The sequence below is a fragment of the Leiobunum rupestre genome, chromosome 1 (assembly GCF_980474605.1).
Source record: "Leiobunum rupestre chromosome 1, qqLeiRupe1.1.hap1, whole genome shotgun sequence".
Taxonomy (NCBI): domain Eukaryota; kingdom Metazoa; phylum Arthropoda; class Arachnida; order Opiliones; family Sclerosomatidae; genus Leiobunum; species Leiobunum rupestre.
In genome coordinates, this window is record NC_143384.1 from 61,676,791 (window position 1) to 61,696,349 (window position 19,559).

General features: G+C 42.2%; 95 non-coding genes across 95 annotated transcripts; all 95 read left to right on the forward strand.

Moving 5' to 3' along the window:
• Positions 1–53: 53 nt before the first annotated feature.
• TRNAS-AGA (transfer RNA serine (anticodon AGA)) lies at positions 54–135 on the forward strand. Its single transcript has one exon. It is a non-coding gene; the product is annotated as a tRNA-Ser (tRNA).
• A 234-nt stretch (positions 136–369) lies between these two features.
• On the forward strand, positions 370–451 carry TRNAS-AGA (transfer RNA serine (anticodon AGA)). Its single transcript has one exon. It is a non-coding gene; the product is annotated as a tRNA-Ser (tRNA).
• A 234-nt stretch (positions 452–685) lies between these two features.
• TRNAS-AGA (transfer RNA serine (anticodon AGA)) lies at positions 686–767 on the forward strand. Its single transcript has one exon. It is a non-coding gene; the product is annotated as a tRNA-Ser (tRNA).
• Positions 768–1,001: 234 nt separating this feature from the next.
• Positions 1,002–1,083, forward strand: TRNAS-AGA (transfer RNA serine (anticodon AGA)). The gene has a single exon. It is a non-coding gene; the product is annotated as a tRNA-Ser (tRNA).
• Positions 1,084–1,159: 76 nt separating this feature from the next.
• On the forward strand, positions 1,160–1,241 carry TRNAS-AGA (transfer RNA serine (anticodon AGA)). Its single transcript has one exon. It is a non-coding gene; the product is annotated as a tRNA-Ser (tRNA).
• Positions 1,242–1,317: 76 nt separating this feature from the next.
• On the forward strand, positions 1,318–1,399 carry TRNAS-AGA (transfer RNA serine (anticodon AGA)). Its single transcript has one exon. It is a non-coding gene; the product is annotated as a tRNA-Ser (tRNA).
• Positions 1,400–1,475: 76 nt separating this feature from the next.
• On the forward strand, positions 1,476–1,557 carry TRNAS-AGA (transfer RNA serine (anticodon AGA)). The gene has a single exon. It is a non-coding gene; the product is annotated as a tRNA-Ser (tRNA).
• A 234-nt stretch (positions 1,558–1,791) lies between these two features.
• On the forward strand, positions 1,792–1,873 carry TRNAS-AGA (transfer RNA serine (anticodon AGA)). Its single transcript has one exon. It is a non-coding gene; the product is annotated as a tRNA-Ser (tRNA).
• Positions 1,874–2,099: 226 nt separating this feature from the next.
• On the forward strand, positions 2,100–2,181 carry TRNAS-AGA (transfer RNA serine (anticodon AGA)). Its single transcript has one exon. It is a non-coding gene; the product is annotated as a tRNA-Ser (tRNA).
• Positions 2,182–2,257: 76 nt separating this feature from the next.
• TRNAS-AGA (transfer RNA serine (anticodon AGA)) lies at positions 2,258–2,339 on the forward strand. Its single transcript has one exon. It is a non-coding gene; the product is annotated as a tRNA-Ser (tRNA).
• Positions 2,340–2,573: 234 nt separating this feature from the next.
• Positions 2,574–2,655, forward strand: TRNAS-AGA (transfer RNA serine (anticodon AGA)). Its single transcript has one exon. It is a non-coding gene; the product is annotated as a tRNA-Ser (tRNA).
• Positions 2,656–2,731: 76 nt separating this feature from the next.
• TRNAS-AGA (transfer RNA serine (anticodon AGA)) lies at positions 2,732–2,813 on the forward strand. The gene has a single exon. It is a non-coding gene; the product is annotated as a tRNA-Ser (tRNA).
• A 75-nt stretch (positions 2,814–2,888) lies between these two features.
• TRNAS-AGA (transfer RNA serine (anticodon AGA)) lies at positions 2,889–2,970 on the forward strand. Its single transcript has one exon. It is a non-coding gene; the product is annotated as a tRNA-Ser (tRNA).
• A 76-nt stretch (positions 2,971–3,046) lies between these two features.
• Positions 3,047–3,128, forward strand: TRNAS-AGA (transfer RNA serine (anticodon AGA)). The gene has a single exon. It is a non-coding gene; the product is annotated as a tRNA-Ser (tRNA).
• A 76-nt stretch (positions 3,129–3,204) lies between these two features.
• Positions 3,205–3,286, forward strand: TRNAS-AGA (transfer RNA serine (anticodon AGA)). Its single transcript has one exon. It is a non-coding gene; the product is annotated as a tRNA-Ser (tRNA).
• A 76-nt stretch (positions 3,287–3,362) lies between these two features.
• TRNAS-AGA (transfer RNA serine (anticodon AGA)) lies at positions 3,363–3,444 on the forward strand. The gene has a single exon. It is a non-coding gene; the product is annotated as a tRNA-Ser (tRNA).
• Positions 3,445–3,520: 76 nt separating this feature from the next.
• TRNAS-AGA (transfer RNA serine (anticodon AGA)) lies at positions 3,521–3,602 on the forward strand. Its single transcript has one exon. It is a non-coding gene; the product is annotated as a tRNA-Ser (tRNA).
• Positions 3,603–3,678: 76 nt separating this feature from the next.
• On the forward strand, positions 3,679–3,760 carry TRNAS-AGA (transfer RNA serine (anticodon AGA)). Its single transcript has one exon. It is a non-coding gene; the product is annotated as a tRNA-Ser (tRNA).
• A 76-nt stretch (positions 3,761–3,836) lies between these two features.
• Positions 3,837–3,918, forward strand: TRNAS-AGA (transfer RNA serine (anticodon AGA)). Its single transcript has one exon. It is a non-coding gene; the product is annotated as a tRNA-Ser (tRNA).
• Positions 3,919–3,994: 76 nt separating this feature from the next.
• On the forward strand, positions 3,995–4,076 carry TRNAS-AGA (transfer RNA serine (anticodon AGA)). Its single transcript has one exon. It is a non-coding gene; the product is annotated as a tRNA-Ser (tRNA).
• Positions 4,077–4,310: 234 nt separating this feature from the next.
• TRNAS-AGA (transfer RNA serine (anticodon AGA)) lies at positions 4,311–4,392 on the forward strand. The gene has a single exon. It is a non-coding gene; the product is annotated as a tRNA-Ser (tRNA).
• Positions 4,393–4,468: 76 nt separating this feature from the next.
• TRNAS-AGA (transfer RNA serine (anticodon AGA)) lies at positions 4,469–4,550 on the forward strand. Its single transcript has one exon. It is a non-coding gene; the product is annotated as a tRNA-Ser (tRNA).
• A 76-nt stretch (positions 4,551–4,626) lies between these two features.
• On the forward strand, positions 4,627–4,708 carry TRNAS-AGA (transfer RNA serine (anticodon AGA)). The gene has a single exon. It is a non-coding gene; the product is annotated as a tRNA-Ser (tRNA).
• Positions 4,709–4,784: 76 nt separating this feature from the next.
• On the forward strand, positions 4,785–4,866 carry TRNAS-AGA (transfer RNA serine (anticodon AGA)). Its single transcript has one exon. It is a non-coding gene; the product is annotated as a tRNA-Ser (tRNA).
• Positions 4,867–4,942: 76 nt separating this feature from the next.
• On the forward strand, positions 4,943–5,024 carry TRNAS-AGA (transfer RNA serine (anticodon AGA)). Its single transcript has one exon. It is a non-coding gene; the product is annotated as a tRNA-Ser (tRNA).
• Positions 5,025–5,100: 76 nt separating this feature from the next.
• On the forward strand, positions 5,101–5,182 carry TRNAS-AGA (transfer RNA serine (anticodon AGA)). Its single transcript has one exon. It is a non-coding gene; the product is annotated as a tRNA-Ser (tRNA).
• Positions 5,183–5,257: 75 nt separating this feature from the next.
• Positions 5,258–5,339, forward strand: TRNAS-AGA (transfer RNA serine (anticodon AGA)). The gene has a single exon. It is a non-coding gene; the product is annotated as a tRNA-Ser (tRNA).
• Positions 5,340–5,415: 76 nt separating this feature from the next.
• Positions 5,416–5,497, forward strand: TRNAS-AGA (transfer RNA serine (anticodon AGA)). The gene has a single exon. It is a non-coding gene; the product is annotated as a tRNA-Ser (tRNA).
• Positions 5,498–5,573: 76 nt separating this feature from the next.
• On the forward strand, positions 5,574–5,655 carry TRNAS-AGA (transfer RNA serine (anticodon AGA)). The gene has a single exon. It is a non-coding gene; the product is annotated as a tRNA-Ser (tRNA).
• A 76-nt stretch (positions 5,656–5,731) lies between these two features.
• Positions 5,732–5,813, forward strand: TRNAS-AGA (transfer RNA serine (anticodon AGA)). Its single transcript has one exon. It is a non-coding gene; the product is annotated as a tRNA-Ser (tRNA).
• Positions 5,814–5,889: 76 nt separating this feature from the next.
• TRNAS-AGA (transfer RNA serine (anticodon AGA)) lies at positions 5,890–5,971 on the forward strand. The gene has a single exon. It is a non-coding gene; the product is annotated as a tRNA-Ser (tRNA).
• Positions 5,972–6,047: 76 nt separating this feature from the next.
• On the forward strand, positions 6,048–6,129 carry TRNAS-AGA (transfer RNA serine (anticodon AGA)). The gene has a single exon. It is a non-coding gene; the product is annotated as a tRNA-Ser (tRNA).
• A 76-nt stretch (positions 6,130–6,205) lies between these two features.
• On the forward strand, positions 6,206–6,287 carry TRNAS-AGA (transfer RNA serine (anticodon AGA)). The gene has a single exon. It is a non-coding gene; the product is annotated as a tRNA-Ser (tRNA).
• A 392-nt stretch (positions 6,288–6,679) lies between these two features.
• On the forward strand, positions 6,680–6,761 carry TRNAS-AGA (transfer RNA serine (anticodon AGA)). Its single transcript has one exon. It is a non-coding gene; the product is annotated as a tRNA-Ser (tRNA).
• A 550-nt stretch (positions 6,762–7,311) lies between these two features.
• On the forward strand, positions 7,312–7,393 carry TRNAS-AGA (transfer RNA serine (anticodon AGA)). Its single transcript has one exon. It is a non-coding gene; the product is annotated as a tRNA-Ser (tRNA).
• Positions 7,394–7,469: 76 nt separating this feature from the next.
• Positions 7,470–7,551, forward strand: TRNAS-AGA (transfer RNA serine (anticodon AGA)). The gene has a single exon. It is a non-coding gene; the product is annotated as a tRNA-Ser (tRNA).
• Positions 7,552–7,626: 75 nt separating this feature from the next.
• TRNAS-AGA (transfer RNA serine (anticodon AGA)) lies at positions 7,627–7,708 on the forward strand. Its single transcript has one exon. It is a non-coding gene; the product is annotated as a tRNA-Ser (tRNA).
• Positions 7,709–7,784: 76 nt separating this feature from the next.
• On the forward strand, positions 7,785–7,866 carry TRNAS-AGA (transfer RNA serine (anticodon AGA)). The gene has a single exon. It is a non-coding gene; the product is annotated as a tRNA-Ser (tRNA).
• Positions 7,867–7,942: 76 nt separating this feature from the next.
• Positions 7,943–8,024, forward strand: TRNAS-AGA (transfer RNA serine (anticodon AGA)). The gene has a single exon. It is a non-coding gene; the product is annotated as a tRNA-Ser (tRNA).
• A 76-nt stretch (positions 8,025–8,100) lies between these two features.
• On the forward strand, positions 8,101–8,182 carry TRNAS-AGA (transfer RNA serine (anticodon AGA)). The gene has a single exon. It is a non-coding gene; the product is annotated as a tRNA-Ser (tRNA).
• A 76-nt stretch (positions 8,183–8,258) lies between these two features.
• On the forward strand, positions 8,259–8,340 carry TRNAS-AGA (transfer RNA serine (anticodon AGA)). Its single transcript has one exon. It is a non-coding gene; the product is annotated as a tRNA-Ser (tRNA).
• A 76-nt stretch (positions 8,341–8,416) lies between these two features.
• TRNAS-AGA (transfer RNA serine (anticodon AGA)) lies at positions 8,417–8,498 on the forward strand. Its single transcript has one exon. It is a non-coding gene; the product is annotated as a tRNA-Ser (tRNA).
• A 76-nt stretch (positions 8,499–8,574) lies between these two features.
• Positions 8,575–8,656, forward strand: TRNAS-AGA (transfer RNA serine (anticodon AGA)). Its single transcript has one exon. It is a non-coding gene; the product is annotated as a tRNA-Ser (tRNA).
• Positions 8,657–8,732: 76 nt separating this feature from the next.
• Positions 8,733–8,814, forward strand: TRNAS-AGA (transfer RNA serine (anticodon AGA)). The gene has a single exon. It is a non-coding gene; the product is annotated as a tRNA-Ser (tRNA).
• Positions 8,815–9,048: 234 nt separating this feature from the next.
• Positions 9,049–9,130, forward strand: TRNAS-AGA (transfer RNA serine (anticodon AGA)). Its single transcript has one exon. It is a non-coding gene; the product is annotated as a tRNA-Ser (tRNA).
• Positions 9,131–9,206: 76 nt separating this feature from the next.
• On the forward strand, positions 9,207–9,288 carry TRNAS-AGA (transfer RNA serine (anticodon AGA)). The gene has a single exon. It is a non-coding gene; the product is annotated as a tRNA-Ser (tRNA).
• Positions 9,289–9,364: 76 nt separating this feature from the next.
• TRNAS-AGA (transfer RNA serine (anticodon AGA)) lies at positions 9,365–9,446 on the forward strand. Its single transcript has one exon. It is a non-coding gene; the product is annotated as a tRNA-Ser (tRNA).
• Positions 9,447–9,522: 76 nt separating this feature from the next.
• TRNAS-AGA (transfer RNA serine (anticodon AGA)) lies at positions 9,523–9,604 on the forward strand. The gene has a single exon. It is a non-coding gene; the product is annotated as a tRNA-Ser (tRNA).
• A 76-nt stretch (positions 9,605–9,680) lies between these two features.
• TRNAS-AGA (transfer RNA serine (anticodon AGA)) lies at positions 9,681–9,762 on the forward strand. The gene has a single exon. It is a non-coding gene; the product is annotated as a tRNA-Ser (tRNA).
• A 76-nt stretch (positions 9,763–9,838) lies between these two features.
• On the forward strand, positions 9,839–9,920 carry TRNAS-AGA (transfer RNA serine (anticodon AGA)). The gene has a single exon. It is a non-coding gene; the product is annotated as a tRNA-Ser (tRNA).
• A 75-nt stretch (positions 9,921–9,995) lies between these two features.
• TRNAS-AGA (transfer RNA serine (anticodon AGA)) lies at positions 9,996–10,077 on the forward strand. The gene has a single exon. It is a non-coding gene; the product is annotated as a tRNA-Ser (tRNA).
• A 76-nt stretch (positions 10,078–10,153) lies between these two features.
• TRNAS-AGA (transfer RNA serine (anticodon AGA)) lies at positions 10,154–10,235 on the forward strand. The gene has a single exon. It is a non-coding gene; the product is annotated as a tRNA-Ser (tRNA).
• A 76-nt stretch (positions 10,236–10,311) lies between these two features.
• TRNAS-AGA (transfer RNA serine (anticodon AGA)) lies at positions 10,312–10,393 on the forward strand. The gene has a single exon. It is a non-coding gene; the product is annotated as a tRNA-Ser (tRNA).
• Positions 10,394–10,469: 76 nt separating this feature from the next.
• TRNAS-AGA (transfer RNA serine (anticodon AGA)) lies at positions 10,470–10,551 on the forward strand. Its single transcript has one exon. It is a non-coding gene; the product is annotated as a tRNA-Ser (tRNA).
• A 76-nt stretch (positions 10,552–10,627) lies between these two features.
• Positions 10,628–10,709, forward strand: TRNAS-AGA (transfer RNA serine (anticodon AGA)). Its single transcript has one exon. It is a non-coding gene; the product is annotated as a tRNA-Ser (tRNA).
• Positions 10,710–10,785: 76 nt separating this feature from the next.
• TRNAS-AGA (transfer RNA serine (anticodon AGA)) lies at positions 10,786–10,867 on the forward strand. The gene has a single exon. It is a non-coding gene; the product is annotated as a tRNA-Ser (tRNA).
• Positions 10,868–10,943: 76 nt separating this feature from the next.
• On the forward strand, positions 10,944–11,025 carry TRNAS-AGA (transfer RNA serine (anticodon AGA)). The gene has a single exon. It is a non-coding gene; the product is annotated as a tRNA-Ser (tRNA).
• A 392-nt stretch (positions 11,026–11,417) lies between these two features.
• TRNAS-AGA (transfer RNA serine (anticodon AGA)) lies at positions 11,418–11,499 on the forward strand. The gene has a single exon. It is a non-coding gene; the product is annotated as a tRNA-Ser (tRNA).
• A 708-nt stretch (positions 11,500–12,207) lies between these two features.
• TRNAS-AGA (transfer RNA serine (anticodon AGA)) lies at positions 12,208–12,289 on the forward strand. Its single transcript has one exon. It is a non-coding gene; the product is annotated as a tRNA-Ser (tRNA).
• A 76-nt stretch (positions 12,290–12,365) lies between these two features.
• On the forward strand, positions 12,366–12,447 carry TRNAS-AGA (transfer RNA serine (anticodon AGA)). The gene has a single exon. It is a non-coding gene; the product is annotated as a tRNA-Ser (tRNA).
• A 76-nt stretch (positions 12,448–12,523) lies between these two features.
• On the forward strand, positions 12,524–12,605 carry TRNAS-AGA (transfer RNA serine (anticodon AGA)). The gene has a single exon. It is a non-coding gene; the product is annotated as a tRNA-Ser (tRNA).
• A 76-nt stretch (positions 12,606–12,681) lies between these two features.
• On the forward strand, positions 12,682–12,763 carry TRNAS-AGA (transfer RNA serine (anticodon AGA)). The gene has a single exon. It is a non-coding gene; the product is annotated as a tRNA-Ser (tRNA).
• A 234-nt stretch (positions 12,764–12,997) lies between these two features.
• Positions 12,998–13,079, forward strand: TRNAS-AGA (transfer RNA serine (anticodon AGA)). Its single transcript has one exon. It is a non-coding gene; the product is annotated as a tRNA-Ser (tRNA).
• A 76-nt stretch (positions 13,080–13,155) lies between these two features.
• TRNAS-AGA (transfer RNA serine (anticodon AGA)) lies at positions 13,156–13,237 on the forward strand. Its single transcript has one exon. It is a non-coding gene; the product is annotated as a tRNA-Ser (tRNA).
• Positions 13,238–13,312: 75 nt separating this feature from the next.
• On the forward strand, positions 13,313–13,394 carry TRNAS-AGA (transfer RNA serine (anticodon AGA)). Its single transcript has one exon. It is a non-coding gene; the product is annotated as a tRNA-Ser (tRNA).
• Positions 13,395–13,628: 234 nt separating this feature from the next.
• Positions 13,629–13,710, forward strand: TRNAS-AGA (transfer RNA serine (anticodon AGA)). Its single transcript has one exon. It is a non-coding gene; the product is annotated as a tRNA-Ser (tRNA).
• A 234-nt stretch (positions 13,711–13,944) lies between these two features.
• TRNAS-AGA (transfer RNA serine (anticodon AGA)) lies at positions 13,945–14,026 on the forward strand. The gene has a single exon. It is a non-coding gene; the product is annotated as a tRNA-Ser (tRNA).
• A 234-nt stretch (positions 14,027–14,260) lies between these two features.
• On the forward strand, positions 14,261–14,342 carry TRNAS-AGA (transfer RNA serine (anticodon AGA)). The gene has a single exon. It is a non-coding gene; the product is annotated as a tRNA-Ser (tRNA).
• A 76-nt stretch (positions 14,343–14,418) lies between these two features.
• Positions 14,419–14,500, forward strand: TRNAS-AGA (transfer RNA serine (anticodon AGA)). The gene has a single exon. It is a non-coding gene; the product is annotated as a tRNA-Ser (tRNA).
• Positions 14,501–14,576: 76 nt separating this feature from the next.
• On the forward strand, positions 14,577–14,658 carry TRNAS-AGA (transfer RNA serine (anticodon AGA)). Its single transcript has one exon. It is a non-coding gene; the product is annotated as a tRNA-Ser (tRNA).
• A 76-nt stretch (positions 14,659–14,734) lies between these two features.
• Positions 14,735–14,816, forward strand: TRNAS-AGA (transfer RNA serine (anticodon AGA)). The gene has a single exon. It is a non-coding gene; the product is annotated as a tRNA-Ser (tRNA).
• A 76-nt stretch (positions 14,817–14,892) lies between these two features.
• TRNAS-AGA (transfer RNA serine (anticodon AGA)) lies at positions 14,893–14,974 on the forward strand. Its single transcript has one exon. It is a non-coding gene; the product is annotated as a tRNA-Ser (tRNA).
• A 76-nt stretch (positions 14,975–15,050) lies between these two features.
• On the forward strand, positions 15,051–15,132 carry TRNAS-AGA (transfer RNA serine (anticodon AGA)). Its single transcript has one exon. It is a non-coding gene; the product is annotated as a tRNA-Ser (tRNA).
• Positions 15,133–15,208: 76 nt separating this feature from the next.
• Positions 15,209–15,290, forward strand: TRNAS-AGA (transfer RNA serine (anticodon AGA)). Its single transcript has one exon. It is a non-coding gene; the product is annotated as a tRNA-Ser (tRNA).
• Positions 15,291–15,366: 76 nt separating this feature from the next.
• TRNAS-AGA (transfer RNA serine (anticodon AGA)) lies at positions 15,367–15,448 on the forward strand. The gene has a single exon. It is a non-coding gene; the product is annotated as a tRNA-Ser (tRNA).
• A 76-nt stretch (positions 15,449–15,524) lies between these two features.
• TRNAS-AGA (transfer RNA serine (anticodon AGA)) lies at positions 15,525–15,606 on the forward strand. The gene has a single exon. It is a non-coding gene; the product is annotated as a tRNA-Ser (tRNA).
• A 234-nt stretch (positions 15,607–15,840) lies between these two features.
• On the forward strand, positions 15,841–15,922 carry TRNAS-AGA (transfer RNA serine (anticodon AGA)). Its single transcript has one exon. It is a non-coding gene; the product is annotated as a tRNA-Ser (tRNA).
• A 234-nt stretch (positions 15,923–16,156) lies between these two features.
• Positions 16,157–16,238, forward strand: TRNAS-AGA (transfer RNA serine (anticodon AGA)). Its single transcript has one exon. It is a non-coding gene; the product is annotated as a tRNA-Ser (tRNA).
• Positions 16,239–16,471: 233 nt separating this feature from the next.
• Positions 16,472–16,553, forward strand: TRNAS-AGA (transfer RNA serine (anticodon AGA)). The gene has a single exon. It is a non-coding gene; the product is annotated as a tRNA-Ser (tRNA).
• Positions 16,554–16,786: 233 nt separating this feature from the next.
• Positions 16,787–16,868, forward strand: TRNAS-AGA (transfer RNA serine (anticodon AGA)). Its single transcript has one exon. It is a non-coding gene; the product is annotated as a tRNA-Ser (tRNA).
• A 234-nt stretch (positions 16,869–17,102) lies between these two features.
• On the forward strand, positions 17,103–17,184 carry TRNAS-AGA (transfer RNA serine (anticodon AGA)). Its single transcript has one exon. It is a non-coding gene; the product is annotated as a tRNA-Ser (tRNA).
• Positions 17,185–17,260: 76 nt separating this feature from the next.
• Positions 17,261–17,342, forward strand: TRNAS-AGA (transfer RNA serine (anticodon AGA)). Its single transcript has one exon. It is a non-coding gene; the product is annotated as a tRNA-Ser (tRNA).
• Positions 17,343–17,418: 76 nt separating this feature from the next.
• Positions 17,419–17,500, forward strand: TRNAS-AGA (transfer RNA serine (anticodon AGA)). Its single transcript has one exon. It is a non-coding gene; the product is annotated as a tRNA-Ser (tRNA).
• A 76-nt stretch (positions 17,501–17,576) lies between these two features.
• On the forward strand, positions 17,577–17,658 carry TRNAS-AGA (transfer RNA serine (anticodon AGA)). The gene has a single exon. It is a non-coding gene; the product is annotated as a tRNA-Ser (tRNA).
• A 76-nt stretch (positions 17,659–17,734) lies between these two features.
• Positions 17,735–17,816, forward strand: TRNAS-AGA (transfer RNA serine (anticodon AGA)). Its single transcript has one exon. It is a non-coding gene; the product is annotated as a tRNA-Ser (tRNA).
• Positions 17,817–17,892: 76 nt separating this feature from the next.
• Positions 17,893–17,974, forward strand: TRNAS-AGA (transfer RNA serine (anticodon AGA)). Its single transcript has one exon. It is a non-coding gene; the product is annotated as a tRNA-Ser (tRNA).
• A 76-nt stretch (positions 17,975–18,050) lies between these two features.
• On the forward strand, positions 18,051–18,132 carry TRNAS-AGA (transfer RNA serine (anticodon AGA)). Its single transcript has one exon. It is a non-coding gene; the product is annotated as a tRNA-Ser (tRNA).
• Positions 18,133–18,208: 76 nt separating this feature from the next.
• On the forward strand, positions 18,209–18,290 carry TRNAS-AGA (transfer RNA serine (anticodon AGA)). Its single transcript has one exon. It is a non-coding gene; the product is annotated as a tRNA-Ser (tRNA).
• Positions 18,291–18,366: 76 nt separating this feature from the next.
• Positions 18,367–18,448, forward strand: TRNAS-AGA (transfer RNA serine (anticodon AGA)). The gene has a single exon. It is a non-coding gene; the product is annotated as a tRNA-Ser (tRNA).
• A 234-nt stretch (positions 18,449–18,682) lies between these two features.
• On the forward strand, positions 18,683–18,764 carry TRNAS-AGA (transfer RNA serine (anticodon AGA)). The gene has a single exon. It is a non-coding gene; the product is annotated as a tRNA-Ser (tRNA).
• A 76-nt stretch (positions 18,765–18,840) lies between these two features.
• TRNAS-AGA (transfer RNA serine (anticodon AGA)) lies at positions 18,841–18,922 on the forward strand. Its single transcript has one exon. It is a non-coding gene; the product is annotated as a tRNA-Ser (tRNA).
• Positions 18,923–18,998: 76 nt separating this feature from the next.
• Positions 18,999–19,080, forward strand: TRNAS-AGA (transfer RNA serine (anticodon AGA)). The gene has a single exon. It is a non-coding gene; the product is annotated as a tRNA-Ser (tRNA).
• Positions 19,081–19,156: 76 nt separating this feature from the next.
• Positions 19,157–19,238, forward strand: TRNAS-AGA (transfer RNA serine (anticodon AGA)). The gene has a single exon. It is a non-coding gene; the product is annotated as a tRNA-Ser (tRNA).
• A 76-nt stretch (positions 19,239–19,314) lies between these two features.
• Positions 19,315–19,396, forward strand: TRNAS-AGA (transfer RNA serine (anticodon AGA)). The gene has a single exon. It is a non-coding gene; the product is annotated as a tRNA-Ser (tRNA).
• A 75-nt stretch (positions 19,397–19,471) lies between these two features.
• TRNAS-AGA (transfer RNA serine (anticodon AGA)) lies at positions 19,472–19,553 on the forward strand. The gene has a single exon. It is a non-coding gene; the product is annotated as a tRNA-Ser (tRNA).
• Positions 19,554–19,559: the final 6 nt, after the last annotated feature.

Consider the following 19,559-nt stretch of genomic DNA (forward strand, 5'->3'; position numbering starts at 1 on the left):
TTATGAACGCCAAATATTTCAATTTAAAAATCTCATATTAAGGTCAGTATCAAGCAGTCGTGGCCGAGTGGTTAAGGCGACAGACTAGAATTCTGTTGGGATCTTCCCGCGCAGGTTCGAATCCTGCCGACTGCGGATACAACATTTAATGGCGTTTTTATGAACGCCAAATATTTCCATTTAAAAGTTCTCATATTTAAATCAATATCAAGCAGTCGTGGCTGAGTGGTTAAGGCAACACACTAGAAATCTGTTGGGATCTTCCCGCGCAGGTTTGAATCCTGCCGACTGCGGATATAACATTTAATGGCGTTTTTATGGACGCCAAATATTTCAATTAAAAAGTTCTCATATTTAGGTCAATATCAAGCAGTCGTGGCCGAGTGGTTAAGGCGACAGACTAGAAAACTGTTGGGATCTTCCCGCGCAGGTTCGAATCCTGCCGACTGCAGATATAACATTTAATGGCGTTTTTATGAACGCAAAATATTTCAATTTAAAAGTTCTCATATTTAGGTCAATATCAAGCAGTCGTGGCTGAGTGGTTAAGGAGACAGACTAGAAAACTGTTGGGATCTTCCCGCGCAGTTTCGAATCCTGCCGACTGCGGATATTACATTTAATGGCGTTTTTATGAACGCCAAGTATTTCAATTTAAAAGTTCTCATATTTAGGTCAGTATCAAGCAGTCGTGGCCGAGTGGTTAAGGCGACAGACTAGAAATCTGTTGGGATCTTCCCGCGCAGGTTCGAATCCTGCCTACTGCGGATATAACATTTAATGGCGTTTTTATGAACGCCAAATATTTCAATTTAAAAGTTCTCATATTAAGGTCAAAATCAAGCAGTCGTGGCCGAGTGGTTAAGGCGAACGACTAGAAATCTGTTGGGATCTTCCCGCGCAGGTTCGAATCCTGCCGACTGCGGATACAACATTTAATGGCGTTTTTATGAACGCCAAATATTTCAATTTAAAAGTTCTCATATTAAGGTCAATTTCAAGTAGTCGTGGCCGAATGGTTAAGGCGACAGACTAGAAATCTGTTGGGATCTTCCCGCGCAGGTTCGAATCCTGCCGACTGCGGATATAACATTTAATGGCGTTTTTATGAACGAAAAATATTTCAATTTAAAAGTTCTCATATTATGGTCAGTATCAAGCAGTCGTGGCCGAGTGGTTAAGGCGACAGACTAGAAATCTGTTGGGATCTTCCCGCGCAGGTTCGAATCCTGCCGAGTGCGGATAAAACATTTAATGGCCTATTTATGAACGCCAAATATTTCAATTTAAAAGTTCTCATATTTAGGTCAATATCAAGCAGTCGTGGCCGAGTGGTTAAGGCGACAGACTAGAAATCTGTTGGGATCTTCCCGCGCAGGTTCGAATCCTGCCGACTGCGGATATAACATTTAATGGCGTTTTTATGAACGCCAAATATTTCAATTTAAAGGTTCTCATATTTAGGTCGATATCAAGCAGTCGTGGCCGAGTGGTTAAGGCGACAGACTAGAAATCTGTTGGGATCTTCCCGCGCAGGTTCGAATCCTGCCGACTGCGGATATAACATTTAATGGCGTTTTTATGGACGCCAAATATTTCAATTAAAAAGTTCTCATATTTAGGTCAATATCAAGTAGTCGTGGCCGAGTGGTTAAGGCGACAGACTAGAAAACTGTTGGGATCTTCCCGCGCAGGTTCGAATCCTGACGACTGCGGATATAACATTTAATGGCGTTTTTATGAACGCAAAATATTTCAATTAAAAAGTTCTCATATTTAGGTCAATATCAAGCAGTCGTGGCCGAGTGGTTAAGGCGACAGACTAGAAAACTGTTGGGATCTTCCCGCGCAGGTTCGAATCCTGCCGACTGCGGATATAACATTTAATGGCGTTTTTATGAACGCAAAATATTTCAATTTAAAAGTTCTCATATTTAGGTCAATATCAAGCAGTCGTGGTTAAGGCGACAGACTAGAAATCTGTTGGGATCTTCCCGCGCAGGTTCGAATCCTGCCGACTGCGGATATAACATTTAATGGCGTTTTTATGAACGCAAAATATTTCAATTTAAAAGTTCTCATATTTAGGTCAGTATCAAGCAGTCGTGGCCGAGTGGTTAAGGCGACAGACTAGAAATCTGTTGGGATCATCCCGCGCAGGTTCGATTCCTGCCGACTGCGGATATAACATTTAATAGTGTTTTTATGAACGCAAAATATTTCAATTAAAAAGTTCTCATATTTAGGCCAATATCAAGCAGTCGTGGCCGAAGGGTTAAGGCGACAGACTAGAAATCTGTTGGGATCTTCCCGCGCAGGTTCGAATCCTGCCGACTGCGGATATAACATTCAATGGCGTTTTTATGAACGCCAAATATTTCAATTTAAAAGTTCTCATATTTAGTTCAGTATCAAGCAGTCGTGGCCGAGTGGTTAAGGCGACCAACTAGAAATCTGTTGGGATCTTCCCGCGCAGGTTCGAATCCTGCCGAGTGCGGATATAACATTTAATGGCCTATTTATGAACGCCAAATATTTCAATTTAAAAGTTCTCATATTAAGGTCAATGTCAAGCAGTCGTGGCCGAGTGGTTAAGGCGACAGACTAGAAATCTGTTGGGATCTTCCCGCGCAGGTTCGAATCCTGCCGACTGCGGATACAACATTTAATGGCGTTTTTATGAACGCCAAATATTTCAATTTAAAAGTTCTCATATTAAGGTCAGTATCAAGCAGTCGTGGCCGAGTGGTTAAGGCGACAGACTAGAAATCTGTTGGGATCTTCCCGCGCAGGTTCGAATCCTGCCGAGTGCGGATATAACATTTAATGGCCTATTTATGAACGCCAAATATTTCAATTTAAAAATCTCATATTAAGGTCAGTATCAAGCAGTCGTGGCCGAGTGGTTAAGGCGACAGACTAGAATTCTGTTGGGATCTTCCCGCGCAGGTTCGAATCCTGCCGACTGCGGATACAACATTTAATGGCGTTTTTATGAACGCCAAATATTTCCATTTAAAAGTTCTCATATTTAAATCAATATCAAGCAGTCGTGGCTGAGTGGTTAAGGCAACAGACTAGAAATCTGTTGGGATCTTCCCGCGCAGGTTCGAATCCTGCCGACTGCGGATATAACATTTAATGGCGTTTATATGAACGCCAAATATTTCAATTTAAAAGTTCTCATATTTAAATCCATATCAAGCAGTCGTGGCCGATTGGTTAAGGCGACAGACTAGAAATCTGTTGGGATCTTCCCGCGCAGGTTCGAATCCTGCCGACTGCGGATATAACATTTAATGGCGTTTTTATGAACGCCAAATATTTAAATTTAAAAGTTCTCATATTTAGGTCAGTATCAAGCAGTCGTGGCCGAGTGGTTAAGGCGACAGACTAGAAATCTGTTGGGATCTTCCCGCGCAGGTTCGAATCCTGCCGAGTGCGGATATAACATTTAATGGCCTATTTATGAACGCCAAATATTTCAATTTAAAGGTTCTCATATTAAGGTCAGTATCAAGCAGTCGTGGCCGAGTGGTTAAGGCGACAGACTAGAATTCTGTTGGGATCTTCCCGCGCAGGTTCGAATCCTGCCGACTGCGGATACAACATTTAATGGCGTTTTTATGAACGCCAAATATTTCCATTTAAAAGTTCTCATATTTAAATCAATATCAAGCAGTCGTGGCCGAGTGGTTAAGGCGACAGACTAGAAATCTGTTGGGATCTTCCCGCGCAGGTTCGAATCCTGCCGACTGCGGATATAACATTTAATGGCGTTTATATGAACGCCAAATATTTCAATTTAAAAGTTCTCATATTTAAATCAATATCAAGCAGTCGTGGCCGAGTGGTTAAGGCGACAGACTAGAAATCTGTTGGGATCTTCCCGCGCAGGGTCGAATCCTGCCGACTGCGGATATAACATTTAGTGGCTCTTTTATGAACGCCAAATATTTAAATTTAAAAGTTCTCATATTAAGGTCAAACTCAAGCAGTCGTGGCCGAGTGGTTAAGGCGACAGACTAGAAATCTGTTGGGATCATCCCGCGCAGGTTCGATTCCTGCCGACTGCGGATATAACATTTAATAGTGTTTTTATGAACGCAAAATATTTCAATTAAAAAGTTCTCATATTTAGGCCAATATCAAGCAGTCGTGACCGAGTGGTTAAGGCGACAGACTAGAAATCTGTTGTGGTCTTCCCGCGCAGGTTCGAATCCTGCCGACTGCGGATATAACATTTAATGGCGTTTTTATGAACGCCAAATATTTAAATTAAAAAGTTCTCATATTTAGGTCAATATCAAGCTGTCGTGGCCGAGTGGTTAAGGCGACAGACTAGAAAACTGTTGGGATCTTCCCGCGCAGGTTCGAATCCTGCCGACTGCGGATATAACATTTAATGGCGTTTTTATGAACGCAAAATATTTCAATTTAAAAGTTATCATATTTAGGTCAATATCAAGCAGTCGTGGCCGAGTGGTTAAGGCGACAGACTAGAAATCTGTTGGGATCTTCCCGCGCAGGGTCGAATCCTGCCGACTGCGGATATAACATTCAATGGCGTTTTTATGAACGCCAAATATTTCAATTTAAAAGTTCTCATATTTAGTTCAGTATCAAGCAGTCGTGGCCGAGTGGTTAAGGCGACCAACTAGAAATCTGTTGGGATCTTCCCGCGCAGGTTCGAATCCTGCCGACTGCGGATATAACATTTAATGGCGTTTTTATGAACGAAAAATATTTCAATTTAAAAGTTCTCATATTTAGGTCAGTATCAAGCAGTCGTGGCCGAGTGGTTAAGGCGACAGACTAGAAATCTGTTGGGATCTACCCGCGCAGGTTCGAATCCTGCCGAGTGCGGATAAAACATTTAATGGCCTATTTATGAACGCCAAATATTTCAATTTAAAAGTTCTCATATTTAGGTCAATATCAAGCAGTCGTGGCCGAGTGGTTAAGGCGACAGACTAGAAATCTGTTGGGATCTTCCCGCGCAGGTTCGAATCCTGCCGACTGCGGATATAACATTTAATGGCGTTTTTATGAACGCCAAATATTTCAATTTAAAGGTTCTCATATTTAGGTCAGTATCAAGCAGTCGTGGCCGAGTGGTAAAGGCGACAGACTAGAAATCTGTTGGGATCTTCCCGCGCAGGTTCGAATCCTGCCGAGTGCGGATATAACATTTAATGGCCTATTTATGAACGCCAAATATTTCAATTTAAAAATCTCATATTAAGGTCAGTATCAAGCAGTCGTGGCCGAGTGGTTAAGGCGACAGACTAGAATTCTGTTGGGATCTTCCCGCGCAGGTTCGAATCCTGCCGACTGCGGATACAACATTTAATGGCGTTTTTATGAACGCCAAATATTTCCATTTAAAAGTTCTCATATTTAAATCAATATCAAGCAGTCGTGGCTGAGTGGTTAAGGCAACAGACTAGAAATCTGTTGGGATCTTCCCGCGCAGGTTCGAATCCTGCCGACTGCGGATATAACATTTAATGGCGTTTATATGAACGCCAAATATTTCAATTTAAAAGTTCTCATATTTAAATCAATATCAAGCAGTCGTGGCCGATTGGTTAAGGCGACAGACTAGAAATCTGTTGGGATCTTCCCGCGCAGGTTCGAATCCTGCCGACTGCGGATATAACATTTAATGGCGTTTTTATGAACGCCAAATATTTAAATTTAAAAGTTCTCATATTTAGGTCAGTATCAAGCAGTCGTGGCCGAGTGGTTAAGGCGACAGACTAGAAATCTGTTGGGATCTTCCCGCGCAGGTTCGAATCCTGCCGAGTGCGGATATAACATTTAATGGCCTATTTATGAACGCCAAATATTTCAATTTAAAAGTTCTCATATTAAGGTCAGTATCAAGCAGTCGTGGCCGAGTGGTTAAGGCGACAGACTAGAATTCTGTTGGGATCTTCCCGCGCAGGTTCGAATCCTGCCGACTGCGGATACAACATTTAATGGCGTTTTTATGAACGCCAAATATTTCCATTTAAAAGTTCTCATATTTAAATCAATATCAAGCAGTCGTGGCCGAGTGGTTAAGGCGACAGACTAGAAATCTGTTGGGATCTTCCCGCGCAGGTTCGAATCCTGTCGACTGCGGATATAACATTTAATGGTGTTTATATGAACGCCAAATATTTCAATTTAAAAGTTCTCATATTTAAATCAATATCAAGCAGTCGTGGCCGAGTGGTTAAGGCGACAGACTAGAAATCTGTTGGGATCTTCCCGCGCAGGTTCGAATCCTGCCGACTGCGGATATAACATTCAATGGCGTTTTTATGAACGCCAAATATTTCAATTTAAAAGTTCTCATATTTAGTTCAGTATCAAGCAGTCGTGGCCGAGTGGTTAAGGCGACCAACTAGAAATCTGTTGGGATCTTCCCGCGCAGGTTCGAATCCTGCCGAGTGCGGATATAACATTTAATGGCCTATTTATGAACGCCAAATATTTCAATTTAAAAGTTCTCATATTAAGGTCAATGTCAAGCAGTCGTGGCCGAGTGGTTAAGGCGACCAACTAGAAATCTGTTGGGATCTTCCCGCGCAGGTTCGAATCCTGCCGAGTGCGGATATAACATTTAATGGCCTATTTATGAACGCCAAATATTTCAATTTAAAAGTTCTCATATTAAGGTCAATGTCAAGCAGTCGTGGCCGAGTGGTTAAGGCGACAGACTAGAAATCTGTTGGGATCTTCCCGCGCAGGTTCGAATCCTGCCGACTGCGGATATAACATTCAATGGCGTTTTTATGAACGCCAAATATTTCAATTTAAAAGTTCTCATATTTAGTTCAGTATCAAGCAGTCGTGGCCGAGTGGTTAAGGCGACCAACTAGAAATCTGTTGGGATCTTCCCGCGCAGGTTCGAATCCTGCCGAGTGCGGATATAACATTTAATGGCCTATTTATGAACGCCAAATATTTCAATTTAAAAGTTCTCATATTAAGGTCAATGTCAAGCAGTCGTGGCCGAGTGGTTAAGGCGACCAACTAGAAATCTGTTGGGATCTTCCCGCGCAGGTTCGAATCCTGCCGAGTGCGGATATAACATTTAATGGCCTATTTATGAACGCCAAATATTTCAATTTAAAAGTTCTCATATTAAGGTCAATGTCAAGCAGTCGTGGCCGAGTGGTTAAGGCGACCAACTAGAAATCTGTTGGGATCTTCCCGCGCAGGTTCGAATCCTGCCGAGTGCGGATATAACATTTAATGGCCTATTTATGAACGCCAAATATTTCAATTTAAAAGTTCTCATATTAAGGTCAATGTCAAGCAGTCGTGGCCGAGTGGTTAAGGCGACAGACTAGAAATCTGTTGGGATCTTCCCGCGCAGGTTCGAATCCTGCCGACTGCGGATACAACATTTAATGGCGTTTTTATGAACGCCAAATATTTCAATTTAAAAGTTCTCATATTAAGGTCAGTATCAAGCAGTCGTGGCCGAGTGGTTAAGGCGACAGACTAGAAATCTGTTGGGATCTTCCCGCGCAGGTTCGAATCCTGCCGAGTGCGGATATAACATTTAATGGCCTATTTATGAACGCCAAATATTTCAATTTAAAAATCTCATATTAAGGTCAGTATCAAGCAGTCGTGGCCGAGTGGTTAAGGCGACAGACTAGAATTCTGTTGGGATCTTCCCGCGCAGGTTCGAATCCTGCCGACTGCGGATACAACATTTAATGGCGTTTTTATGAACGCCAAATATTTCCATTTAAAAGTTCTCATATTTAAATCAATATCAAGCAGTCGTGGCTGAGTGGTTAAGGCAACAGACTAGAAATCTGTTGGGATCTTCCCGCGCAGGTTCGAATCCTGCCGACTGCGGATATAACATTTAATGGCGTTTATATGAACGCCAAATATTTCAATTTAAAAGTTCTCATATTTAAATCCATATCAAGCAGTCGTGGCCGATTGGTTAAGGCGACAGACTAGAAATCTGTTGGGATCTTCCCGCGCAGGTTCGAATCCTGCCGACTGCGGATATAACATTTAATGGCGTTTTTATGAACGCCAAATATTTAAATTTAAAAGTTCTCATATTTAGGTCAGTATCAAGCAGTCGTGGCCGAGTGGTTAAGGCGACAGACTAGAAATCTGTTGGGATCTTCCCGCGCAGGTTCGAATCCTGCCGAGTGCGGATATAACATTTAATGGCCTATTTATGAACGCCAAATATTTCAATTTAAAGGTTCTCATATTAAGGTCAGTATCAAGCAGTCGTGGCCGAGTGGTTAAGGCGACAGACTAGAATTCTGTTGGGATCTTCCCGCGCAGGTTCGAATCCTGCCGACTGCGGATACAACATTTAATGGCGTTTTTATGAACGCCAAATATTTCCATTTAAAAGTTCTCATATTTAAATCAATATCAAGCAGTCGTGGCCGAGTGGTTAAGGCGACAGACTAGAAATCTGTTGGGATCTTCCCGCGCAGGTTCGAATCCTGTCGACTGCGGATATAACATTTAATGGCGTTTATATGAACGCCAAATATTTCAATTTAAAAGTTCTCATATTTAAATCAATATCAAGCAGTCGTGGCCGAGTGGTTAAGGCGACAGACTAGAAATCTGTTGGGATCTTCCCGCGCAGGGTCGAATCCTGCCGACTGCGGATATAACATTTAGTGGCTCTTTTATGAACGCCAAATATTTAAATTTAAAAGTTCTCATATTAAGGTCAAACTCAAGCAGTCGTGGCCGAGTGGTTAAGGCGACAGACTAGAAATCTGTTGGGATCATCCCGCGCAGGTTCGATTCCTGCCGACTGCGGATATAACATTTAATAGTGTTTTTATGAACGCAAAATATTTCAATTAAAAAGTTCTCATATTTAGGCCAATATCAAGCAGTCGTGACCGAGTGGTTAAGGCGACAGACTAGAAATCTGTTGTGGTCTTCCCGCGCAGGTTCGAATCCTGCCGACTGCGGATATAACATTTAATGGCGTTTTTATGAACGCCAAATATTTAAATTAAAAAGTTCTCATATTTAGGTCAATATCAAGCTGTCGTGGCCGAGTGGTTAAGGCGACAGACTAGAAAACTGTTGGGATCTTCCCGCGCAGGTTCGAATCCTGCCGACTGCGGATATAACATTTAATGGCGTTTTTATGAACGCAAAATATTTCAATTTAAAAGTTATCATATTTAGGTCAATATCAAGCAGTCGTGGCCGAGTGGTTAAGGCGACAGACTAGAAATCTGTTGGGATCTTCCCGCGCAGGGTCGAATCCTGCCGACTGCGGATATAACATTCAATGGCGTTTTTATGAACGCCAAATATTTCAATTTAAAAGTTCTCATATTTAGTTCAGTATCAAGCAGTCGTGGCCGAGTGGTTAAGGCGACCAACTAGAAATCTGTTGGGATCTTCCCGCGCAGGTTCGAATCCTGCCGACTGCGGATATAACATTTAATGGCGTTTTTATGAACGAAAAATATTTCAATTTAAAAGTTCTCATATTTAGGTCAGTATCAAGCAGTCGTGGCCGAGTGGTTAAGGCGACAGACTAGAAATCTGTTGGGATCTACCCGCGCAGGTTCGAATCCTGCCGAGTGCGGATAAAACATTTAATGGCCTATTTATGAACGCCAAATATTTCAATTTAAAAGTTCTCATATTTAGGTCAATATCAAGCAGTCGTGGCCGAGTGGTTAAGGCGACAGACTAGAAATCTGTTGGGATCTTCCCGCGCAGGTTCGAATCCTGCCGACTGCGGATATAACATTTAATGGCGTTTTTATGAACGCCAAATATTTCAATTTAAAGGTTCTCATATTTAGGTCAGTATCAAGCAGTCGTGGCCGAGTGGTAAAGGCGACAGACTAGAAATCTGTTGGGATCTTCCCGCGCAGGTTCGAATCCTGCCGAGTGCGGATATAACATTTAATGGCCTATTTATGAACGCCAAATATTTCAATTTAAAAATCTCATATTAAGGTCAGTATCAAGCAGTCGTGGCCGAGTGGTTAAGGCGACAGACTAGAATTCTGTTGGGATCTTCCCGCGCAGGTTCGAATCCTGCCGACTGCGGATACAACATTTAATGGCGTTTTTATGAACGCCAAATATTTCCATTTAAAAGTTCTCATATTTAAATCAATATCAAGCAGTCGTGGCTGAGTGGTTAAGGCAACAGACTAGAAATCTGTTGGGATCTTCCCGCGCAGGTTCGAATCCTGCCGACTGCGGATATAACATTTAATGGCGTTTATATGAACGCCAAATATTTCAATTTAAAAGTTCTCATATTTAAATCAATATCAAGCAGTCGTGGCCGATTGGTTAAGGCGACAGACTAGAAATCTGTTGGGATCTTCCCGCGCAGGTTCGAATCCTGCCGACTGCGGATATAACATTTAATGGCGTTTTTATGAACGCCAAATATTTAAATTTAAAAGTTCTCATATTTAGGTCAGTATCAAGCAGTCGTGGCCGAGTGGTTAAGGCGACAGACTAGAAATCTGTTGGGATCTTCCCGCGCAGGTTCGAATCCTGCCGAGTGCGGATATAACATTTAATGGCCTATTTATGAACGCCAAATATTTCAATTTAAAAGTTCTCATATTAAGGTCAGTATCAAGCAGTCGTGGCCGAGTGGTTAAGGCGACAGACTAGAATTCTGTTGGGATCTTCCCGCGCAGGTTCGAATCCTGCCGACTGCGGATACAACATTTAATGGCGTTTTTATGAACGCCAAATATTTCCATTTAAAAGTTCTCATATTTAAATCAATATCAAGCAGTCGTGGCCGAGTGGTTAAGGCGACAGACTAGAAATCTGTTGGGATCTTCCCGCGCAGGTTCGAATCCTGTCGACTGCGGATATAACATTTAATGGTGTTTATATGAACGCCAAATATTTCAATTTAAAAGTTCTCATATTTAAATCAATATCAAGCAGTCGTGGCCGAGTGGTTAAGGCGACAGACTAGAAATCTGTTGGGATCTTCCCGCGCAGGTTCGAATCCTGCCGACTGCGGATATAACATTCAATGGCGTTTTTATGAACGCCAAATATTTCAATTTAAAAGTTCTCATATTTAGTTCAGTATCAAGCAGTCGTGGCCGAGTGGTTAAGGCGACCAACTAGAAATCTGTTGGGATCTTCCCGCGCAGGTTCGAATCCTGCCGAGTGCGGATATAACATTTAATGGCCTATTTATGAACGCCAAATATTTCAATTTAAAAGTTCTCATATTAAGGTCAATGTCAAGCAGTCGTGGCCGAGTGGTTAAGGCGACCAACTAGAAATCTGTTGGGATCTTCCCGCGCAGGTTCGAATCCTGCCGAGTGCGGATATAACATTTAATGGCCTATTTATGAACGCCAAATATTTCAATTTAAAAGTTCTCATATTAAGGTCAATGTCAAGCAGTCGTGGCCGAGTGGTTAAGGCGACAGACTAGAAATCTGTTGGGATCTTCCCGCGCAGGTTCGAATCCTGCCGACTGCGGATATAACATTCAATGGCGTTTTTATGAACGCCAAATATTTCAATTTAAAAGTTCTCATATTTAGTTCAGTATCAAGCAGTCGTGGCCGAGTGGTTAAGGCGACCAACTAGAAATCTGTTGGGATCTTCCCGCGCAGGTTCGAATCCTGCCGAGTGCGGATATAACATTTAATGGCCTATTTATGAACGCCAAATATTTCAATTTAAAAGTTCTCATATTAAGGTCAATGTCAAGCAGTCGTGGCCGAGTGGTTAAGGCGACCAACTAGAAATCTGTTGGGATCTTCCCGCGCAGGTTCGAATCCTGCCGAGTGCGGATATAACATTTAATGGCCTATTTATGAACGCCAAATATTTCAATTTAAAAGTTCTCATATTAAGGTCAATGTCAAGCAGTCGTGGCCGAGTGGTTAAGGCGACCAACTAGAAATCTGTTGGGATCCTCCCGCGAAGGTTCGAATCCTGCCGAGTGCGGATATAACATTTAATGGCCTATTTATGAACGCCAAATATTTCAATTTAAAAGTTCTCATATTAAGGTCAATGTCAAGCAGTCGTGGCCGAGTGGTTAAGGCGACCAACTAGAAATCTGTTGGGATCTTCCCGCGCAGGTTCGAATTCTGCCGAGTGCGGATATAACATTTAATGGCCTATTTATGAACGCCAAATATTTCAATTTAAAAGTTCTCATATTAAGGTCAATGTCAAGCAGTCGTGGCCGAGTGGTTAAGGCGACAGACTAGAAATCTGTTGGGATCTTCCCGCGCAGGTTCGAATCCTGCCGAGTGCGCATATAACATTTAATGGCCTATTTATGAACGCCAAATATTTCAATTTAAAAGTTCTCATATTAAGGTCATTGTCAAGCAGTCGTGGCCGAGTGGTTAAGGCGACAGACTAGAAATCTGTTGGGATCTTCCCGCGCAGGTTCGAATCCTGTCGACTGCGGATATAACATTTAATGGCGTTTATATGAACGCCAAATATTTCAATTTAAAAGTTCTCATATTAAGGTCAAACTCAAGCAGTCGTGGCCGAGTGGTTAAGGCGACCAACTAGAAATCTGTTGGGATCTTCCCGCGCAGGTTCGATTCCTGCCGACTGCGGATATAACATTTAATAGTGTTTTTATGATCGCAAAATATTTCAATTAAAAAGTTCTCATATTTAGGCCAATATCAAGCAGTCGTGGCCGAGTGGTTAAGGCGACAGACTAGAAATCTGTTGGGATCTTCCCGCGCAGGTTCGAATCCTGCCGACTGCGGATATAACATTCAATGGCGTTTTTATGAACGCCAAATATTTCAATTTAAAAGTTCTCATATTTAGTTCAGTATCAAGCAGTCGTGGCCGAGTGGTTAAGGCGACCAACTAGAAATCTGTTGGGATCTTCCCGCGCAGGTTCGAATCCTGCCGAGTGCGGATATAACATTTAATGGCCTATTTATGAACGCCAAATATTTCAATTTAAAAGTTCTCATATTAAGGTCAATGTCAAGCAGTCGTGGCCGAGTGGTTAAGGCGACAGACTAGAAATCTGTTGGGATCTTCCCGCGCAGGTTCGAATCCTGCCGACTGCGGATACAACATTTAATGGCGTTTTTATGAACGCCAAATATTTCAATTTAAAAGTTCTCATATTAAGGTCAGTATCAAGCAGTCGTGGCCGAGTGGTTAAGGCGACAGACTAGAAATCTGTTGGGATCTTCCCGCGCAGGTTCGAATCCTGCTGAGTGCGGATATAACATTTAATGGCCTATTTATGAACGCCAAATATTTCAATTTAAAAATCTCATATTAAGGTCAGTATCAAGCAGTCGTGGCCGAGTGGTTAAGGCGACAGACTAGAATTCTGTTGGGATCTTCCCGCGCAGGTTCGAATCCTGCCGACTGCGGATACAACATTTAATGGCGTTTTTATGAACGCCAAATATTTCCATTTAAAAGTTCTCATATTTAAATCAATATCAAGCAGTCGTGGCTGAGTGGTTAAGGCAACACACTAGAAATCTGTTGGGATCTTCCCGCGCAGGTTTGAATCCTGCCGACTGCGGATATAACATTTAATGGCGTTTTTATGGACGCCAAATATTTCAATTAAAAAGTTCTCATATTTAGGTCAATATCAAGCAGTCGTGGCCGAGTGGTTAAGGCGACAGACTAGAAAACTGTTGGGATCTTCCCGCGCAGGTTCGAATCCTGCCGACTGCAGATATAACATTTAATGGCGTTTTTATGAACGCAAAATATTTCAATTTAAAAGTTCTCATATTTAGGTCAATATCAAGCAGTCGTGGCTGAGTGGTTAAGGAGACAGACTAGAAAACTGTTGGGATCTTCCCGCGCAGTTTCGAATCCTGCCGACTGCGGATATTACATTTAATGGCGTTTTTATGAACGCCAAGTATTTCAATTTAAAAGTTCTCATATTTAGGTCAGTATCAAGCAGTCGTGGCCGAGTGGTTAAGGCGACAGACTAGAAATCTGTTGGGATCTTCCCGCGCAGGTTCGAATCCTGCCTACTGCGGATATAACATTTAATGGCGTTTTTATGAACGCCAAATATTTCAATTTAAAAGTTCTCATATTAAGGTCAAAATCAAGCAGTCGTGGCCGAGTGGTTAAGGCGAACGACTAGAAATCTGTTGAAATCATCCCGCGCAGGTTCGAATCCTGCCTACTGCGGATATAACATTTAATGGCGTTTTTATGAACGCCAAATATTTCAATTTAAAAGTTCTCATATTTAAGTCAATATCAAGCAGTCGTGGCCGAGTGGTTAAGGCGACAGACTAGAAATCTGTTGGGATCTTCCCGCGCAGGTTCGAATCCTGCCGACTGCGGATATAACATTTAATGGCGTTTTTATGGACGCCAAATATTTCAATTAAAAAGTTCTCATATTTAGGTCAATATCAAGCAGTCGTGGCCGAGTGGTTAAGGCGACAGACTAGAAATCTGTTGGGATCTTCCCGCGCAGGTTCGAATCCTGCCGACTGCGGATATAACATTTAATGGCGTTTTTATGAACGCCAAATATTTCAATTTAAAAGTTCTCATATTAAGGTCAAAATCAAGCAGTCGTGGCCGAGTGGTTAAGGCGACAGACTAGAAATCTGTTGAAATCATCCCGCGCAGGTTCGAATCCTGCCGACTGCGGATATAACATTTAATGGCGTTTTTATGAACGCCAAATATTTCAATTTAAAAGTTCTCATATTTAAGTCAATATCAAGCAGTCGTGGCCGAGTGGTTAAGGCGACAGACTAGAAATCTGTTGGGATCTTCCCGCGCAGGTTCGAATCCTGCCGACTGCGGATATAACATTTAATGGCGTTTTTATGAACGCCAAATATTTCAATTTAAAGGTTCTCATATTTAGGTCAATATCAAGCAGTCGTGGCCGAGTGGTTAAGGCGACAGACTAGAAAACTGTTGGGATCTTCCCGCGCAGGTTCGAATCCTGCCGTCTGCGGATATAACATTTAATGGCGTTTTTATGAACGCCAAATATTTCAATTTAAAGGTTCTCATATTTAGGTCAATATCAAGCAGTCGTGGCCGAGTGGTTAAGGCGACAGACTAGAAAACTGTTGGGATCTTCCCGCGCAGGTTCGAATCCTGCCGTCTGCGGATATAACATTTAATGGCGTTTTTATGGACGCCAAATATTTCAATTTAAAAGTTCTCATATTTAGGTCAATATCAAGCAGTCGTGGCCGAGTGGTTAAGGCGACAGACTAGAAAACTGTTGGGATCTTCCCGCGCAGGTTCGAATCCTGCCGACTGCGGATATAACATTTAATGGCGTTTTTATGAACGCAAAATATTTCAATTTAAAAGTTCTCATATTTAGGGCAATATCAAGCAGTCGTGGCCGAGTGGTTAAGGCGACAGACTAGAAATCTGTTGGGATCTTCCCGCGCAGGTTTGAATCCTGCCGACTGCGGATATAATATTTAATGGCGTTTTTATGGACGCCAAATATTTCAATTAAAAAGTTCTCATATTTAGGTCAATATCAAGCAGTCGTGGCCGAGTGGTTAAGGCGACAGACTAGAAAACTGTTGGGATCTTCCCGCGCAGGTTCGAATCCTGCCGACTGCAGATATAACATTTAATGGCGTTTTTATGAACGCAAAATATTTCAATTTAAAAGTTCTCATATTTAGGTCAATATCAAGCAGTCGTGGCCGAGTGGTTAAGGCGACAGCCTAGAAAACTGTTGGGATCTTCCCGCGCAGTTTCGAATCCTGCCGACTGCGGATATTACATTTAATGGCGTTTTTATGAACGCCAAGTATTTCAATTTAAAAGTTCTCATATTTAGGTCAGTATCAAGCAGTCGTGGCCGAGTGGTTAAGGCGACAGACTAGAAATCTGTTGGGATCTTCCCGCGCAGGTTCGAATCCTGCCTACTGCGGATATAACATTTAATGGCGTTTTTATGAACGCCAAATATTTAAATTTAAAAGTTCTCATATTAAGGTCAAAATCAAGCAGTCGTGGCTGAGTGGTTAAGGCGAACGACTAGAAATCTGTTGAAATCATCCCGCGCAGGTTCGAATCCTGCCTACTGCGGATATAACATTTAATGGCGTTTTTATGAACGCCAAATATTTCAATTTAAAAGTTCTCATATTTAAGTCAATATCAAGCAGTCGTGGCCGAGTGGTTAAGGCGACAGACTAGAAATCTGTTGGGATCTTCCCGCGCAGGTTCGAATCCTGCCGACTGCGGATATAACAATTAATGGCGTTTTTATGAACGCCAAATATTTCAATTTAAAGGTTCTCATATTTAGGTCAATATCAAGCAGTCGTGGCCGAGTGGTTAAGCCACAGACTAGAAAACTGTTGGGATCTTCCCGCGCAGGTTCGAATCCTGCCGTCTGCGGATATAACATTTAAGGGCGTTTTTATGGACGCCAAATATTTCAATTTAAAAGTTCTCATATTTAAGTCAATATCAAGCAGTCGTGGCCGAGTGGTTAAGGCGACAGACTAGAAATCTGTTGGGATCTTCCCGCGCAGGTTCGAATCCTGCCGACTGCGGATATAACAATTAATGGCGTTTTTATGAACGCCAAATATTTCAATTTAAAGGTTCTCATATTTAGGTCAATATCAAGCAGTCGTGGCCGAGTGGTTAAGCCACAGACTAGAAAACTGTTGGGATCTTCCCGCGCAGGTTCGAATCCTGCCGTCTGCGGATATAACATTTAAGGGCGTTTTTATGGACGCCAAATATTTAAATTTAAAAGTTCTCATATTTAGGTCAATATCAAGCAGTCGTGGCCGAGTGGTTAAGGCGACAGACTAGAAATCTGTTGGGATCTTCCCGCACAGGTTCGAATCCTGCCGACTGCGGATATAACATTTAATGGCGTTTTTATGAACGCCAAATATTTCAATTTAAAAGTTCTCATATTTAGGTCAATATCAAGCAGTCGTGGCCGAGTGGTTAAGGCGACGGACTAGAAATCTGTTGGGATTTTCCCGCGCAGGCTTGAATCCTGCCGACTGCGGATATAACATTTAATGGCGTTTTCATGGACGCCAAATATTTCAATTAAAAAGTTCTCATATTTAGGTCAATATCAAGCAGTCGTGGCCGAGTGGTTAAGGCGACAGACTAGAAAACTGTTGGGATCTTCCCGCGCAGGTTCGAATCCTGCCGACTGCGGATATAACATTTAATGGCGTTTTTATGAACGCAAAATATATCAATTTAAAAGTTCTCATATTTAGGTCAATATCAAGCAGTCGTGGTCGAGTGGTTAAGGCGACAGACTAGAAAACTGTTGGGATCTTCCCGCGCAGGTTCGAATCCTGCCGACTGCGGATATAACATTTAATGGCCTATTTATGAACGCCAAATATTTCAATTTAAAAGTTCTCATATTAAGGTCAGTATCAAGCAGTCGTGGCCGAGTGGTTAAGGCGACAGACTAGAATTCTGTTGGGATCTTCCCACGCAGGTCCGAATCCTGCCGACTGCGGATACAACATTTAATGGCGTTTTTATGAACGCCAAATATTTCAATTTAAAAGTTCTCATATTTAAATCAATATCAAGCAGTCGTGGCCGAGTGGTTAAGGCGACAGACTAGAAATCTGTTGGGATCTTCCCGCGCAGGTTCGAATCCTGCCGACTGCGGATATAACATTTAATGGCGTTTATATGAACGCCAAATATTTCAATTTAAAAGTTCTCATATTTAAATCAATATCAAGCAGTCGTGGCCGAGTGGTTAAGGCGACAGACTAGAAATCTGTTGGGATCTTCCCGCGCAGGTTCGAATCCTGCCGACTGCGGATATAACATTTAATGGCGTTTTTATGAACGCCAAATATTTCAATTTAAAGGTTCTCATATTTAGGTCAATATCAAGCAGTCGTGGCCGAGTGGTTAAGGCGACAGACTAGAAATCTGTTGGGATCTTCCCGCGCAGGTTCGAATCCTGCCGACTGCGGATATAACATTTAATGGCGTTTGTATGGACGCCAAATATTTCAATTAAAAAGTTCTCATATTTAGGTCAATATCAAGCAGTCGTGGCTGAGTGGTTAAGGCGACAGACTAGAAATCTGTTGGGATCTTCCCGCGCAGGTTCGAATCCTGCCGACTGCGGATATAACATTTAATGGCGTTTTTATGAACGCCAAATATTTCAATTTAAAAGTTCTTATATTAAGGTCAAAATCAAGCAGTCGTGGCCGAGTGGTTAAGGCGACAGACTAGAAATCTGTTGAAATCATCCCGCGCAGGTTCGAATCCTGCCGACTGCGGATATAACATTTAATGGCGTTTTTATGAACGCCAAATATTTCAATTTAAAAGTTCTCATATTTAAGTCAATATCAAGCAGTCGTGGCCGAGTGGTTAAGGTGACAGACTAGAAATCTGTTGGGATCTTCCCGCGCAGGTTCGAATCCTGTCGACTGCGGATATAACATTTAATGGCGTTTTTATGAACGCCAAATATTTCAATTTAAAGGTTCTCATATTTAGGTCAATATCAAGCAGTCGTGGCCGAGTGGTTAAGGCGACAGACTAGAAAACTGTTGGGATCTTCCCGCGCAGTCTCGAATCCTGCCGTCTGCGGATATAACATTTAATGGCGTTTTAATGGACGCCAAATATTTCAATTTAAAAGTTCTCATATTTAGGTCAATATCAAGCAGTCGTGGCCAAGTGGTTAAGGCGACAGACTAGAAATCTGTTGGGATCTTCCCGCGCAGGTTCGAATCCTGCCGACTGCGGATATAACATTTAATGGCGTTTTTATGGACGCCAAATATTTCAATTTAAAAGTTCTCATATTTAGGTCAATATCAAGCAGTCGTGGCCGAGTGGTTAAGGCGACAGACTAGAAATCTGTTGGGATCTTCCCGCGCAGGTTCGAATCCTGCCGACTGCGGATATAACATTTAATGGCGTTTTTATGAACGCCAAATATTTCAATTTAAAAGTTCTCATATTTAGGTCAATATCAAGCAGTCGTGGCCGAGTGGTTAAGGCGACAGACTAGAAATCTGTTGGGATCTTCCCGCGCAGGTTTGAATCCTGCCGACTGCGGATATAACATTTAATGGCGTTTTTATGGACGCCAAATATCTCAATTAAAAAGTTCTCATATTTAGGTCAATATCAAGCAGTCGTGGCCGAGTGGTTAAGGCGACAGACTAGAAAACTGTTGGGAACTTCCCGCGCAGGTTCGAATCCTGCCGACTGCGGATATAACATTTAATGGCGTTTTTATGAACGCAAAATATTTCAATTTAAAAGTTCTCATATTTAGGTCAATATCAAGCAGTCGTGGCCGAGTGGTTAAGGCGACAGACTAGAAATCTGTTGGGATCTTCCCGCGCAGGTTCGAATCCTGCCGACTGCGGATACAACATTTAATGGCGTTTTTATGAACGCCAAATATTTCAATTTAAAAATCTCATATTTAGGTCACTATCAAGCAGTCGTGGCCGAGTGGTTAAGGCGACAGACTAGAAATCTGTTGGGATCTTCCCGCGCAGGTTCGAATCCTGCCGACTGCGGTAATA